General features: G+C 30.7%; 1 pseudogene; it reads right to left on the bottom strand.

Annotated features, from left to right (window-relative positions):
- Positions 1-11901: 11901 nt before the first annotated feature.
- Positions 11902-12849, bottom strand: LOC147908481 (uncharacterized; annotated as a pseudogene).
- Between the last annotated feature and the right edge of the window lie 3231 nt (positions 12850-16080).

Genomic DNA, 16080 nt, shown 5'->3' with positions numbered 1-16080 from the left:
GACTTTTTTCGACGTTTTGTGACGTGGTCCATTACCATACGCCTGAGTCCAATAGGCAGTCTGCAGAGTGGCTGAAAAGCCACGAAAGCCGACCAAAGCGGCTAAAAGACCAACGCTCGGTCGGGAAGGTTATGGCCTCCGTTTTTTGGGATGCGCATGGCATAATCTTCATCGATTACCTGCAGAAGGGAAGAACAAGTTACGGGAGAGTATTATGCAGCGTTATTGGATAAACTGAACTACGAAATAAAGAAAAAACGGCTCCATATGGCGAAGAAAAAAGTTCAAAGTCTGTACCATCACGATAACGCACCGTCACACACGTTCTTGAAAGTGATGGTCAAATTGGACCAATTACGATTCGAATTAGTTGCTCACCCACCGTATTCTCCAGACTTGGCCTCTAGCGACTATTATCTGTTCCCAAACCTCAAGCGGTGGCTCTAGGGAAAGAGATTCACATCGAAGGCCAGGAAGTCATCGCGGAAACCGAGGCGTATTTCGAAGGCCTGGATGTTTCGTACTACAGAAAGGACATCGAAATGTTGGAAAATCGCTATACCAAGTGTATCGCCCTCGAAGGCAACTATGTTAAGGAATAAATATAACTTTACCCAAAAAACGCTTGTTTTCATTTAAAATCCCGGGACTTTTCAACCCATGTAGTATATTAGATGTAGTAAAAAGAAATCCATTATTTTTCCAATAGATGGCTTTAGTAATCTGTATCACGCGTAGACGAGATACAGATTACTAAAGCCATCTATTGGAAAAATAATGGATTTCTTTTTACTATATCTAATAATATATATTATATATAATGTACAATGTACATTAATCACATAAAATAATAAAAATTAATATAAAATTATTTAATTAAATTTGTTAAATTAAAAAGTTATTAACTATATTTATTCATTATTATAATAATATTTTATTAAAAAGAATTTGTAAATAAAAAAGTGAATATATTTAAAGATTATTTTGATTTAATTAAATAAAAAATCAATCAATATAATATAGTAAAGTAAAATATAGAGAAAGAAGAAAGGGGGAGTGGAGGAGGTTAGTAATAAAATTGTGAGGGTCAGGTTTTAAAATTGATTAAATTTGTGGCTTTAATAACAATAGGTATAAAACTATAATTAATACCACAAATTTCTGAACATAAACCAAAAAATACTGCCGGTCGTCTAATTAATAATAAAGTTTGATTTAGACAACCTGAAGTAGAGTCTATTTTAATTCCTAATGATGACTATTCAAGCATGAATTATATACGTTTATGGAAGTAGTTAGAATTCGAATTGGGTAATTAAATAGTAAGATACATTGGTTGTCAACATCAAGAAGGCGAAATTCATTTAGTATAAGTTGATTGGTAGGAATTATGAATATATCAAAATCAATAATTAAAAAATCTGAATATTCGTATCTTCAATATCATTGGTGGTCTATGGTTTTAATGGATAAATTATTATTGAAAATTTCATTAGTAAAATGCAGAATTTTAATTAAAGGGATGGTCATAAAAATTAAAATAAATACGGGGGTGAGAGTTCAAATAATTTCAATTATTTGGTGTTCTAGTAAGAATCGATTAATAAATTTATTGGATAATGATTTAAATACAATAAATAAAATTAATATTGTGATAAAAGTTAGAATAATTATTGTAGAATCATGAAATAAGATTATTATATCATAAGTAGGAGAATTTAAATTTTGAAGGGAAATAGATCAAGTATTAATTTTTAATAAAATAGATAGATAAAAATCTTTATATGGAGTTTAAATCCAATGCACTTTAAGTCTGCCATAAATAAAAGTTTTTTTATATATTATATATAATATTAAAATTAAATTAAGATAATTTTTTTTAAATTGAAGGAATTTCAGAAAAAGTATGATTTAAAGGGGGCATTTGTTTAATCATTCTAATGAAAAGTTAAGAAAGAATATATTAATAAGTTGTTTTTCAGATAAAGCTTCTCAAATAATAAATAATAGGATTGATAATCTTAAGATAGAAATTAAAGATCCAATAGATAAAATGATATTTCAAGATATGAATGAGTCGGGATAATCTGAATAACGGCGTGATATTCCTTTAAGTCCAAGAAAATATTGGGGGAAGAAAGTTAAGTTAACTCCAATAAAAATATAGAGATAAATCCAATAAATATAGAGATAAATTAAATATTTAGATAGAAATTATTTAATAAATTATTCTATATCCGGAGATTAGGAGAAATCAGTGAATAAATCCAGCAATAATAGAGAATACTGCTGCTATGGATAATACATAATGGAAATGAGCTACTACGTAATAAGTATCGTGGAGAATTATATAATATTAATAGAAGACTTTAGGAGTATAATTCCTATAAATCCTCCTGTTGAAAATAAAAAAATAAATCCTATATATTAGGTCATTTAAAAAGTATCCGCGGTTTTTTGTTCAATTTTTGAATGAAAAAACCGTGGATACTTTTTAAATGACCCAATATCATCATAGGATAGGATTATAATTAATTTTTATACCATGAAGAATAGAGATTCATCTAATGTCTAAATTTAAAAAATTTAATACCTGTGGGAATTGCAATAATTATAGTAGCGGAAGTGAAATAAGCTCGTGTATCTATATCAAGGCCGATAGTAAATATATGGTGATAGTAAATATATGGTGGCTCATACAATCCTAAGAATACAATAGTAATTATAGCACAAATTATTTCTAATGATCCAAAAATTTATTTTTGAACTGTTAAAAGTGTAGTAATGGCTCCGGCAAGAACGAGGAGAGAAAGAAGTAATAATACTGTAGTGATAAGAATTGATCAAACTGAAAGAGAAATTTTATCTAGTGAGAGAATTTTTTCGTGTATATTTAAAATTGTAGAGATAAAATTAATTGCTTCTAAAAATGAAGATATACCTGCAATATGGAGAGAAAAAATAGTTAAATCAATTGATGATCCTTTGTGAAATATATTAGATGTAAATGGGAGTAAAAAGGTTTATTCTATGCTTATTCCTAAATATGAAAAATTTCTTAAAATAAGAACAGTAAGAGATGTAGGTAAAAGTCAAAATCTTATGTTATTTATTCAGGGGTAAGCTATATCAGGAGAGCCGAATATAAGAGGAACTAAAAAAAAATCCAAATCTTTCAATTATAAAAGATATGATTATAAAAATTATTGTATAATAAATGCATGGTTCGTTATTAAATAATTATAAATTTGATCATTATTAATTAAATTTCTATAAGATCCTAATGCTAATCGAATGAGTATACTTATTGCTAATCAAATTATACCAGATCAAATAGCTAATATAATATAAAGAATTCCAATGTCTTTACGATTAGTAGAAAATAATCATTGTTCTCTTTTTATTTACTAAATTAACATCCTGTACATTTATTAACATTACTTTACTTTGTATATTATTCCTATTTATATCTATATTTATAAATAAATTATACATTAAAACATGCTCAATTAAATCTTCATCATTGCGAAAAATTAATTAAAAAAAGATATTTTATTGAAGCAATCAACTTCTCTATTATCGATTAATAATATATTATATTATATGAAAAAATTAATAAAATAATTAAACACTCCCTAAATCTCCTCTCTTCTATCAACATCTCTTACTGATGGAACTTTGGTTCTCTATTTGGTATTTTCTTATTAATTCAAAGTATTAGGGAGTTATTTCTTTCTATTCGTTATTGCTCTAATATTTGCTTTTAACAGAATTATCCATATCCATTCAAAATGTCCTGGATGAATTATACATAATATTCATATAAACGGAACCTCATTTTTTTTATTTGTATTTATGTATTTACATATTAGACATAATATTTACTATAATTCTTTTATTTTAACTCATATTTGAATTTCAGGTGTTTCAATTCTTTTACTTTCAATAACTACAGCTTTTCTCGGGTATGTTCTTCTGGGGACAAATATCTTTTAAGGAGCAACAGTAATTACCAACCTTATATCAACCATCCTATACAAACACAAATTGTGTTTGGAAACACAATACAAATTTATAGGATCTTCCGGAGGATATACCTTATCCAATGTTTTTGTAAAAGCAGAGACAAATGAAATGTTCTATCTTTTACTTTGCGGATCATTTATCTGTGTGGCATATATTTGTTCGAAACATAACCTATCGTTTGCACTACTTGGAAGTTGCTCACTCTCTTGATTAATATTTTTTCGCAATCATTAAAATCCGATGAAACATCTAGTAATGGTTTTATGTCAAGATTATTCAAAATACAAGCAAAAGGCAACATGTCTCTGCTCCAACAAAGTTACAAATGATTCCAGTATCAGTATTGTGTTCTGTTATATAGGTTTTTCCAAAAAAGTCTATCCACTGTTTTCCTCAACTTCTCAAATTTAGAAACGTTTCTACTCATACATTAATTATTTTCACATGAGATACAAGAAAGACGTGATAGATCCAACAATCGCTTTTTCATAACTTTAAACGCTTTGTAATTTTGCGAGAAAATCTTTTCCTCGTCCAAACTATCCGTTAAATTTGTTGGATAACATCTTGCTTTATTCTTTAAATCATTGGAAATTTCGAGCAATTTATCCATATTGTCGAATTTCAAAACTGAAAACAATTGACGAAACTTTTTATAATTGCCTATCAATTTGTAGACATTTCTTTGAATATTCCTAAAAAAAAAATAAGACAATAAAGTGTTTATCGTTGCAATATATGACTTGCCAAGATTAGAATTTTTATAGCATTTCAGATGATGTCCTAATCTGGTACTCGCATGTATTAGGTATACAACTTTGCTTCCGCCTTTTTTTTCCGAAATTCAGGGCTTTATTGTAAAAAACTGGTTATACATTTATAATTCAAAGTATTGTCCATCGTTGACCACTACTTTCTCCCATCTTTCGGACAGCGTACGAATTTCAGCGTCGAAAAAACTGATCTTTTGAGGCGATCCACGAATCGATCCAATTTTTTACTTCTTCATAAGACCGGAAGTGTTGGTCAGCCAGGCTGTGTGCCATTGATCGAAACAAGTGATAATCAGAGGGAGCAACGTTTGGAGGATACGGCGGGTGGGGTAGGACTTCCCATTTCCAAATATGGCTTGACCACTTTCGCAACATGGAGTCGAGCATTGTCATGCTGCAAAATCACTTTATCGTGTCTCTCGTTGTATTGCGGCCGTTTGTCTTTCAATGCTTGGCTCAAATGCATCAATTGCGTTCGATACTGATCGTTTGTGATTGTTTCAGTTGGTTTTAACTGCTCATAATACATTACGCCGAGTTGATCCCACCAAATATACAGAGCATGACCTTGGAGCCATGAATATTCGGTTTGGCCGTCGACGTAGAAGCATGGTCGGGAACTCCCTATGATTTTCTGCGCTTGGGGTTATCGTAATGAACCCATTTTTCGTCCCCAGTCACAATGCGATGCAGAAATCCTTTCCGTCTTTGCCTTTCAAGCAGTTGTTCACAAGCAAACAAACGCCGTTCAACATCTCTCGGCTTCAACTCGTACGGCATCCAATTTCCTTGCTTCTGAATCATTCCCATGACTTTGAGGCGTTTTGAAATGGCTTGATCGTGCCAATTTTTTTTTATTTTGACACGAGTCTTGATCAAGTAATGTCTCCAATTCTGCATCTTCGAAAACCTTCTCTCTTCCACCGCTATGCCGATCTTCGACGTCAAAATCACCGTTCTTGAAGCATTAAAATCACTCACGATATGTTCTTTCACTAATAGCGGCCTCACCATAAGTATTTGAGAGCATTCGATTAGCCTCAGATAGCCGCAGATTTCTTCATATTGAAGCAGAAAATCTCCCGCAAATGACGAGAATTTGGCTCGTAAATTGACATTTTCAATCGAGAATAACTTTATGATGCAGACACAAATCGAGTAATGTTTCTATAGGATTATGTTGACCAAGATGCCCAAGTTTATTGTATGACCTATTTATTTCTATGATCTATTTATTTCGACCACCACTTACCGCTAAAGCCATCTATAGGAAAATGGCGGAAGCAAAGTTGTACACCTAATAAAACGGAACAATTTCTGAGCCGCACCATGAATTTAGCATTCATTATCTTCTTAAAAGTACCTTCTTCGAACTGTTTACAAACAACTTTTCCATGGAAATATTTATGTGACATTTATTCTCATCACAGTGCCACATTTTTATTTTTTTACCATTAACGGCAAAACGTTAATCACTGCGTGAGAATAGTATAGTCCCGTTATAAGTGTTTGTTCAAACTTTTCCTTTTGCTCATAAGCAGTTTCATAAAAGTACGCTTCGGAAAACGAAGTATGTTTAGATGAGCCACAAAGAGCTCTAATTCGATCGCTTTTTGAATATTTCAAAGTTTTACATTCATTGAATTGCAATAATGCAACTTTAGTAGCATTCTTTAAATACGAAAACTTTTTTTGCTATACTGACGTACGATTTTTTTGCTATTAAGCACCACTTGAACATTTGTTCGGCTTCCAATCGAGCACATACCGACGGTTTATTAACTTTCCTTGACATCAGTCGAATATATAACTCTAAGCATTTTGGAAAGTTAAAACACTTTTGCCAAGATCGAATAATATTGAATTTTTCCTTCAATCTCTCGGTCTTCTATCTTTGTATGATAGACTTGCTACGTTTTAAGTTGCATTTTTTGTTATATAATTTTTTTGAGTCGGGATATTTTTGTTTGAATTTTCATTGGCGATCTCTTTCACGGGTAGCATTTTTCAAATAATATTTTCTTTTGATGTATCGTTTATTTTCTTTTTTGTACTGATCACATTTCCTCTGACGTTATTGTTTCACGTCATCAAGACTGGAAATCTTTTGTTTTTTTTTATTATTACTCCTCGTACTAAACAAATTATCACATCAACTTTCCTTCTTCTTCTCTCTCTCTCTCTCTCTCTCTCTCTCTCTCTCTCTCTCTTATACTTCTAAAACAAATCCTGTACATCACCGTCTTGAACAACTGATTCTCAGGCAGCAATCCTATTAGTTCATTACTTTATCCTAATAACTCTTCAAAAACCTGTAAGCACAACTCAGAATGATTATTCTCTGTTACACAAGAATTATTTATAGCCTGTTCTGTTTTAATAACTGAAATACAAGATTTGACTCATGAAAGATTTCGACCAATCAGAAAGCTAGGAATACAATTATCTTTTCATTATCTCAAAAACATTAATAAATTAAAAAATAGGTTATAAAAAAAATCATACAAAAATTTTTGCCTCTTTTAAAAATACCTTAAGTCTAGATCACACAACCTAATTCCGACAACCACTAAACTTAAAACTAAATTCTTAAAAATCACTTAAAATCAATAAAAATGACAAATCCCTTGAAAACCAATATCAATTATTGCGATTTTCATTGATAAAAAGATATTGCCTAGTCAAAGCATGGACAACCTGATGACCTAACTAATTTGCCCTTTTTCTTAAATTAACTGACACTATTGAAATTCTATAATTTCATGACAAGATTGTAATCATTATAAATATACTCCCGCGACTACCTAAAAGTTATCAAACTAAAAGTGATAAATACTAAAAACCAATAAGTTACAATCCCAATAAGTTACGTAAACCTCTATATATGTATATATGGTATATAACAGAACCATATTTAGACGTTTATTTAAAAACCCTTTGAGTTATAAATATAAAGTTTACACAAAATTAAAACCTGAAATCCTCACTTTCCAATTGTATCTATAAACTCATCCTTTCATCGCAATGTTTTTAATGAAAAATTAAAATTACAAAAAATCGTTTTACATGGCACTTAGAGAATCCCTAGAGCACAATTATTCGATATATCCTACTAGAATGACGGCCTCTATTCTCAATTCGCACGCACGCTGTAATATTAGCCGACTAACGTTACCTCAATAGTGGTTCTTAATGACGTCACATTGGGATGTCGGGGCTTGTTTGTGACCCTTTCAACACTCCATATGTAGTAGTCCAAAGGATTTAAATCTGGGCTGTTGGGAAGTCAGAATTCTTTGAACCAAAACATATCGATGTTGTCTGAGAGCCAATTTTGAATCAAATGACTTGTATGAGTACCGTCCTGCTGAAAAACATATGGCCTTTCGGACGCCACAGTTTCTATCCACGGCTTCACTACATCCATTAGAAGGCGCAAATATATTTCTTTTATGACAATTTCCCTTTTTTTAAAGAAATGTGGTGGCATGACATCACCCTCATTGGACATAACACCTAGCACGTGAACTTGGCCAAAAATTTCATTCTGGCAACAACAGGGACATCCTCGGGGTTGTAAGCGAGCCATTGGTCATTCCTTCGGTTGATTTTGCCATCAACAGTAAAAATTTTTTCGCCAGAAAAGGAGCTGATGCGTCCCGACACTTCGTTTTTCAAAAAACACAATCGCAAATTGCAGTGAGTAAGGGGTTCCGCACAATAAGGAACAGAGAACAGAGAATAGAGAACAGGGAACAGGGAACAGGGAATAGGGAACAATCCAGGGAATAGGGAACAATCCAGGGAATAGGGAACAATCCAGGGAATAGGGAACAATCCAGGGAATAGGGAACATATCAATGTATGCAATACAATGCATTCAACGCAGAATAGAGGAATAAGGGAACAGTGCTAAAGAATAGTGATGAAATTTTATAGCGCTGTTCTTCTTATTCCTCTATTCTGCGTTAACGCATTGTATTGCATACGTTGATGTTGTTTGTGTATTGTGACGCAATTTATGCACATTATTGGACGTATATATACGATTAAAAATAATAAAAATGTGTGATCATACATATGATAGTGACAACATATATTCCAACGACCCAATAGACCAGAATGACAGTGAAATATGTGATTTAACTGAAAGCAAAGATGGTGATCAATTATTAATTGATTTGGCAAGATTATATCCACATTTGTGGGATAAACAAAAAAAGATTTTAAAGATATAGCAAAAAAAGAAACCTTTTGGGAAGAAATTTCCTTGATTCTGAATCAATCTAGTAAATACTTGATTTTAATAATTAAAAACTATGTATATAGTATATATATATACATATATACACATATATATATATATATACATTACACACACACACACACACACACACACACACACACACACACATATACATGTATATATATATATATAACAGTTTTTGTATTTCTGGCTAAATGTAACAAAAATATAACAAACATTAACTTTTTCAGTAAGTACTTGTCAATCTAGATGGCAACGATGGCTCTAATATGCCAAAGAACGATAAAAGCAAGAATTGGAAAATATAAGCAAATCACAAGCAGTTAATCGAATGCCTTAGTATTTATTCAGTTCAATGAATTTCTTGGATAGTCATATGTACAAGAGAAGGTGTGTAGGATTTTAATAAGTCATTTTATATAGTCAGCATTAATTTTTTAAATAATTGAATTTACTGTATTTTTAATGTTTGAGAACATTTACTAATTTAAAAAAAATCTATGATTATTGAAAAATCTGAGAATTCATCTATTAATAATAATCCGAGGATTCAATCTGTCAATCCTGAGTCATGTACACCTTGGTTAGCTAATAGAAATGAAACTCCATTTTTGACAAATTCAGTATGTTTTGACAATTCATTATTTATTTCTGTACTAGTTTCATAACGTTGTGCTTGTTTTAATTATACATAGAACTCAGTTCCACCTCTGAATTCATTAAAAATAGCACAATTGCCAAAACTTACTACAGATTCAGTACAAAGACGATCTTCACCAACGAATATATCTACAAAATCAAGAACACCATTATCAAATTCAACATCATCTTGTAATAACAGAGATCCATTTGTGGATTTAACAAATTCGGAATTTTGACATTTATTTATGTACTAGTATAACTCCCAAAGTATAAGTTCCTAGAAAATCTTTCTCAGAATTTTTCATAAGTATAATTTTTCAGAATTTTTAGAATTTCTAAATAATTTTCTAACTCTTAAAAAAATGTCTCACATTTTTTTATACAAATTGAAATGTTTTTAAAAAATGCTAAGAAAGTCGACAATTTTTATAGAATTCTTCATATTTATATTGAAATACTTTGAAATTTCTAAGATTTCTTATCCGAAAATTTCTGATAAAATCTTATAAAATTTGGAAAAGTCGTACGTACTTTTTTCAAAAATTATAGAATGAAAAGTCTAAGGATATTTCAGAATTCACAAATAGGAGAAATTCTAAGAAAAGAGATGTAGATTTTTTTCAGTATTATAAATTGAAAAACTTGTAATTCCGCATTGTTTTTTTGATATTTTATTTATACAAAAAGAATGTTTTTTTTTCAATTTGATTACTTATAAACTTTGTAATTTGCAGCTGCGTCAACTTCTACACGAAAACTCCTACACGAAAAGATCACCTCTAGCAATTTCTCCACAAATACATCTTCAAGATCAATGCCATCACCAATCAACATCAAGCACTTTTAAACGTAACGTACTTAGCGGAAAAATGAATGATGATTACTTTATAGATTCTTTTGAAGCTGTTTCTTCATCAATAATGCTTTAACAAATTTGGTTCTTAAGGAATTACAAAATGCTGAGGAAAATCAAAAAATCAATGTTGCGAAAGAAAATTATGGAAATTTTAATGAATCATATGAATAATTCGTAAACTGATTAATTGCACAGGCACACAAGACAAAATTCAATACTTGATACGGAGATTAAACTATGATATTCTTTTTTGACGCTGATACAAATTTTTTTGATGTGCCTGTGTTATCTACTAAGAAATAAGAATAAAGCTTAGATAAAGAAATATTAATTTTTTTGTTGCAGTTAAATTTCTTTTAATATATAGATAATTAGTTATCTAAGAAATTTCTATTATAGTTTCTACAATAAATTTCTATAACAAAAAATATTTTATTTTTTTATTAAAACAAATGTTCAAACAATTTAATGAGTTAATATGTTAGAAAATAGTATCGTTTATGATATTTTTCTCAAGTATACATGTTTACATTTCAAAAAATATAAAAATGTTATATCCTTTTATTTTATCTACTAAGTAAACTGTGATTTATTATTATGTACTAATATGCGTATATATAATAATAAAAAAAAAAAAATAATTAAAAAATGTCAGATGTAACATTAATATTTTATACAAATACTTTTATAAACAATAAGATAGGAAATAGGATTTTTCACAATAAGTTTATTACAGTTTTTTAAGATTAATTTAGGGAATTTGGGGGGATTATTAATATTTCAGATCAATTGCGTTAATCCCGACAACCATATCGGCACGTAATTATCATTTCTGAAATTAATTCATTTATTTTAAAATATATATATTAGTTCAACATTTTAATACTTAGACCGTAGTGGCGCTTCGGATTTAAAGTACTTTTATAAAGTTTATACGAATGATGTGAACATGTTTTAATATAATTATAAAGAGATAATAAATTATTTTTTATTAAAACAATAAAAAAATATATAATGTATGTATATATATTTATTTATATTGATATACTACATATAAAAGGATTTAATTACTTTAGAAAATATAAAAAATGACATCATAATATAAAAATAATCTAGTAACGTTTTAGAAAAATAAAAAAGGTAAAGATACAATAAACATTACATTAAACATAATAAAAAATAACGATAAATTAAGTATGTAGAATATCTTAAATTTTGTTTAAGACAAATTTTTCCATTTAAATTGTATCATGAGATATTATTTTAAATATTCAATAAATAAAATATTAAAATTTTTTTTTGTTTTAATAACTTAACTGAAGATAAAGTAATGAAGATTATGTAGTTATTTATGAAAATTATTTAGTTGTGCTGTGATCATCCCCATGTCGTCCTCTGAAAACTGTATTCAAGTTGTCAAGGTACTTGACCTTCAGGACGAGATCCATTTGCATAAAATATTCCATTGATGATAGGTTTCATTAGCTCGATGAGCACTAGTATTGGCAAACGATGTCTACGATCATCATTGGAACGTTTCCATTGATCTAATATCACATTTCCTTGATCATCTTCTGTATCGATATAGTGATGAGGTGCATATCGCCGTTTAAAATTAGATGTAGTTTCTCTTCAATCATAATAAAATTATGAAGGCACACGCATGCAGCTATAAATCTCTATTTTTTCAAGATTCATCTTGATGGGTTTGGTAAATATGCACCAACGTGTAACTAAAATTCCGAATGCGTTTTCAATAACTTATCTAGCTCGAGAAAGTCTGTAATTGAATTTTTCTTTCTATAGTTAGATTTTTGCCTGGATAAGAACGCATCACATGACGTGACATCTTAAAAGCACCAACAGCAAAGAAATAAGGCATTTTCTGGTTAGAACTTGAAAGAATTGCAGAATTTGCAGGTAGATTTAAGTCATCATTGTCTATTGCTTCTCCTAAAGATGATCTTGCGAAAATGCCACCATCACTTTCACTTCCATAAGCTTCGATATTAACAATAGTAAATTTGTATTCATGATCGCAAGCTGCCATTAAATTGTTTCTAAATATTTTTTTATAATTAAAATAGAAACAAATAGAACTACAATTTGGCTTGAATTTGAATATGCTTCCCGTCCATAGCTCCTATGCAATTTGGCATATTCTATGTTTCATAAAATCCATTAATAATTTCCAACCACTTTACTTCACTTGATGGCTTTAGATAGATAGGAAACAATACTTCTACTAGGACAGAGCATGTTTCATTGACAATTTTACGCACCATTGATTCACCTACATGATACTGCAATGCGGAAGCTAAGTCTCCCGTGGCTAAATATCTGAAAAAATTAATATACACAGTGCGACAAATATGTTCCCGGACACGAACCACATCTCAGCAGTGGCGACATCTGCGTTCAAACATGCATTTTAAAGGTTGAACATTTTGGTATCATCTGTCAAAGTTTCATTCATTTCGGTTGACATATAACGAAGATATGACAGTTCATGTTAAACAAGATTTTGGTCGAGGTAGAAATTTTAATATGGAACAAAGAGCAGTGATTAAATTTAACGCAAAACTTGGTAAAAGTGCATCAGAAACATTCCGATCGATGCAACAAGTTTACGACAGTCAATGTCTAGGTCGTACAGCTGTTTTTGAGTGGCATAAGCGTTTTTTGGAAGGCAGAGAGACCCTTGAAGATGACAAAAAATCAAGACGGCCAATTTTGGTTCGAACATCCGAAATGATCGAAAAAGTACGTGATTTTGTTGCAAACGATCGCAATGCATCAATGATGGAGGAGACTTTAAATATCAGTAGAGAAACGATTCGAATCATATTACATGAAGATTTGGGTAAAACGAAGGTTTGTGCGAAATTTGTTCCACACACATTAAGAAGCGATCAAAAATCAGCGAGAATCAATTATTCCAGAGATATCGTTGCAGCCGCAGAAAATAATCCAAATTTCCTAAAATCAATTGTTACGGGTGATGAAACATGGTGCTTTCAATATGATCCAGAAACTAAGCGTCAAAGTGCGGAATGGAAGTCAAAAAATTTACCACAAGCAAAAAAAGTACGAAAAGTTCCATCAAAAATCAAGACAATGCTCATCACATTCTTTGATAGCAAAGGTATTATCCACAAAGAGTTTGTTCCAACTGGCCAAACAATTACTGATGCATATTATCTCGAAGTTTTAAAGCGATTGATGGGCAGAATTCATCGTATTTGCCCCGAATATCGTGATCCAGAAGATTAGTCTTTGTTGCATGATAATGCACCGAATCACACTTCATTGATTTTCCGTCAATGTTTGCTCGAAATCGTGTCTCTGTGTTAAACCATTCACCGTATTCACCTGATTTGGCCCCCTGCGACTTCTCATTATTCCCAAAATTGAAATTGAAATTGAAAGGACGCTTTTTTGATAAACATTCCGACCATCAGCTTCTAGAGGCACTAGAGGCAATTCCGCAAACTGAGCTAGAACATGCATTTGAATCACTATTGAATCGCTGTAACAAGTGTATTGAAGCCAGAGGAGAATATTTTGAATAATGAAACCAAAAAATATACATATTGTTATTTCAATTATGATTTTCAGGCCTTGTCCGGGAACATATTTGTCGCACTGTGTATTTCAAATTGATTACGTTGAAAATCCGACAACCATATCGGTACGTAATTATCATTTCTGAAATTAATTCATTTATATGAATATATATATGTTCATGAATATATATAACTAATGTTCAACATCTCAACATTCAGACCATAGTAGCGTTTCGTATTTAAAGTAATGTTATTTGACATAAACGGTCTTGTTTTCAATCTTATTGTTTTAGATTTTTCATTTACCATAGATAAAACTGGTATTTCTTCACAAGTTTTTTTTTTGCTTTTTTGTACATGAATCTTGATCCGAATTCGAATCTGAAGAAGAGTATATATATATTTTTTTGCTTGCTCACGTTTAGATGGTTTTTTATCAAAATCATTTTTTTTCAGTGCTATCAATATCAGAAAATTGTTCGGCGAATTTCAGTTTTCGCATACCCTTTGCATATGTATCTGAAATAATATGATATCCAATAAAGCACGTAATTTCTTCCTTGTATTGAATATTATTTATCGTACTGAAAGATTTTTTGTAAGAAATCGATTAAAAAATAAATTAATTTTAGTTTTGATAAAAATTACTTAAAACTTTAGTAAAATTTATAACATTTTATAATTGTTTTTATTTTCTGACTTCTTTTTAAATAAAAAAAAATATAACACTTCAAAGAATTTAGAAAGCAGACTGTTTCGACTCAGAATTTGCTGAAAAAAATCAATCTGATGTACCAAGTGCGTGTACGTATCCATAAAAATAAAAAAATATATACAGGGTGCGTCACCAAAACCCGGACAAATTTCAATTCAAATTTTCCGCTATACTGTGCCTCCGCCAGAGATTGTTATTGGCATCCAAGAAAGCCTGATGCTTCTAGAAAACAGTCATATTCTCAAAATGGCCGCGATGTTGAAACTAAGTGCAGAGTATAATCAAAGAGTCGCGATCATCGAAGACCTTCGCGCCGGGCGCTCAGCAACGGAAATAATTCGGTTCTTTGGATACCCGAGATCCACTGTTTATGACGTTGTGGCAAAATATACGGCTTTAGAACAATCCAACGAAGGTTCCAGTATGCCAGCGAGGAAGAGTCACTCGAAAGAACGCACCGTGAGGATCCCTGCAGTCGTTGAAAGGGCTCAAACGCTGATTTCGGATGACCCAAGGCAATCATTGCGAAAATTAGCATCGATTGTTGGTGTAAGCGAGCCAACAATGCGTCGAATTGCCGAGGAGGACCTTCGATACAAATTGTACACATTAAAGAGGCTCTCTGAGGCTGCCACGACAAGGAATTGTTCGATTTGTCCGGATTTTGGTGACGCACCCTGTATATCTATCGGACGAATGTTTAAAATTTGGCCCAGAGATTTAACCTGGAATCAGTACATTTAAAATACTAAAATAAGATGCCATAAAAAATACTGAAACTGAAATTTCTGTCTGAAACTTGAAATTTGTATATAAAACTATGAAATTTATATATCATGTCTTAATGTTGAGATAAATTGATTCTTAAAACACATTAAGCTTCTTCATCCTTTAAATAATGCTCGGCATTAGAATCAACAAGTTAAATTCTGAATTTAAATATAGTACCTGTTGTACTAAAAATTCGTAATATCTTATATGATGGCCACATAGAAAGGCCCAGATCTTCTTCATTATAAATAGCTTGGTTTATTTTGTGTAACTTAGCCAATAACATTTATTATTTTCGTCATGAATCTATGTGAGAGCAAGTTGAATCCCATCAAACTCAATAATCAAAATCGTCCCATTTCACTATACGAATTTAAACGCTATATATAATAACAAAAATAAAAAGTACTATTATGAAATACAACTATTTATAGATAATGTACAGTTTAATAAATCGAGAAACA

Source organism: Acromyrmex echinatior, chromosome 9 (genome assembly GCF_024713525.1).
Source record: "Acromyrmex echinatior isolate Ae372 chromosome 9, ASM2471352v2, whole genome shotgun sequence".
In the NCBI taxonomy this organism is placed as follows: Eukaryota; Metazoa; Arthropoda; class Insecta; order Hymenoptera; family Formicidae; genus Acromyrmex; species Acromyrmex echinatior.
Note: the sequence above shows the minus strand (reverse complement) of the source record. Positions and strands in the feature narration are given on the sequence as shown.